At 39.1% G+C, this 2,047-nt stretch overlaps 1 non-coding gene across 1 annotated transcript; it reads left to right on the top strand.

Annotated features, from left to right (window-relative positions):
* Positions 1-1,153: 1,153 nt before the first annotated feature.
* On the top strand, positions 1,154-1,225 carry TRNAD-GUC (transfer RNA aspartic acid (anticodon GUC)). The gene has a single exon. It is a non-coding gene; the product is annotated as a tRNA-Asp (tRNA).
* The last annotated feature ends 822 nt before the right edge of the window (positions 1,226-2,047 follow it).

The raw sequence follows: 2,047 nt of genomic DNA, 5'->3' as shown, positions 1-2,047 counted from the left end.
TGTGGGAGATGGGCATCAGACGGTGGGCGACGAAGGAGTACCAAGTGGCCGGAACCAAATAAAGGTATTTCTCCTTAAAGCATTTGAAAGTAACATGGTCCAACCAGGCAGCCCCATCAAAGCACAATTGTTGAAGAACCTCGTGTAAATCCGGGGCAAGGGCGATGCTTTGGTATAGGTTATCATCGACATCCAGCGTCTCTAGAATAGTATTCAACTCATTGGGCGCATAAGAAACCAAAATACCTCTGACAAAGGCTTTACCATCCACCCGTTCCGCAGTGTTAGCATAAAATTCCCTAACAATAGGGACAATGGCCAGCTTGGGTTGCTTGCAGAATGACCCCCACCCATGATTCAATATTTGGACAACCACATCGATTTCGGTAACATCAAGATCAAAACCCCTCTCAGTAATAGGGGAGCGATGATGTTTAGCATGATCATACCTATCCCGAGCCGTTTGGTTGACAAATCGGCCGGCGAGATTTAGTAAGGAGGTTGAAGCCCTTGTGCCCTGGAGAGAAGATTCGCCTATCTCTCTATTGCGTTTCGGAGCCCTAATATCGCAAAGATTTCAAAAAAAAAAATTGACAGGGGAAATTCGTCGAACACGTGGTGTGCACCAAAAATTCCGAAGTCCCTAGCAAAATATGGTGTGGAGATGTGTAGTGGAGAGGAGATATGATGATTCCGAGCCCTTGAATAACCCCTGCAACAGATGAAGAACAATTGGTGAAGATTTGAGAGAATTCGAAATTTGGGGGTTTAGGGTCCTAGGGAGGCCGAGAGAATGAAGAGTGAAGATAGGGGGAAAAAAAGAAAGGAAAGTAAATATAATGTGTAAAAGAGGGTGCGCTCGATCGCATGAGTTCGCAGGATCGAGCGCGCCCAAAATATTTTCAGGGGAGTGGGTTTAGGAAACTCTTGCGCTCGATCTCATTAATTCGTAGGATCGAACGCGGAACTAAAATGTTCGGGACAATAAGTTTTTGATTTTCTGGCGCTCGATCTAATGAGTTCATAGGATCGAGCGCGGTGACTCTGCAGTAAGTACTGTTTTTAATTTTTTCAAAATTTTCCCAAAATCAAACAAAAGCAAAACAAACCAATAATTAAAATCAAACAAAAACAAAAGGGAAAGAAACATGTTGTCGTTGTAGTATAGTGGTGAGTATTACCGCCTGTCACGCGGGTGACCCGGGTTCGATCCCCGGAAACGGCGCCAAAATTTGTTAGCGCTTAATCGCGTCACGCCCAAATTACCCGACTCAATCAGATAAATAAAATATGCAGTAGTGTGACTAGGGATCGTTCCCACGAGAAAAGGGAAATTTAATGTGTTCTAAAAATTACTAAAAATAAATAGGGGTTTTGAGTTTTGGGACTTAACTACTGAAATTTTAAACAATTAAAATTAAATATTATCACTATCATGCAAGTTTGAGAATTAAACTGATGAAATCAATAAGAAACAAGCCTTGGTATCGGTCGACTACATCCTTGATATTTATTCATTCAATCATCGATTCCCTAAGAATAATTAATCCTATCAAATATTCATCATTGAAAATCAAATTCCTGTTTCACCTTAATCTTAGTTAATTAGACACCAGCGTTCTAGATTAACCTTTACCAATAAATTAACCCGGATTTCAGCGATTTAGATTTAAATTTAAGGTAGCATTCAAATAAGTAAAACTGATGAACCTAGACAACACATGCACCAGCGAATGTATTTAATTTAGTCAAAAGTTGTTCCTATGATTTAATAAATTCAACAGCAGAAAATATCAAACGTAGTTGCTTCGCAAATTAGTTGATTCAAACAATTACGGATTTGAATTCTAATTTAGTATTAGATTGTATAGAAAAGTCCTAAGATGGCCAATCCTAAAATCTCGCACACAAGCATTAAATAAAACAAAACAACTTTTGATACTCAATAGGAATTAAACACTAAAAATCGAATCTCATGAATAAATTATATCAAGGTTTCGTCTCCCTATACCAAGTTCTAAGACTTAGCCACAACGATTCATGAAAA

This window comes from Henckelia pumila, chromosome 4 (genome assembly GCF_033568475.1).
Source record: "Henckelia pumila isolate YLH828 chromosome 4, ASM3356847v2, whole genome shotgun sequence".
NCBI classification, from domain to species: domain Eukaryota; kingdom Viridiplantae; phylum Streptophyta; class Magnoliopsida; order Lamiales; family Gesneriaceae; genus Henckelia; species Henckelia pumila.
This window is presented reverse-complemented; position numbering and strand designations above follow the sequence as displayed.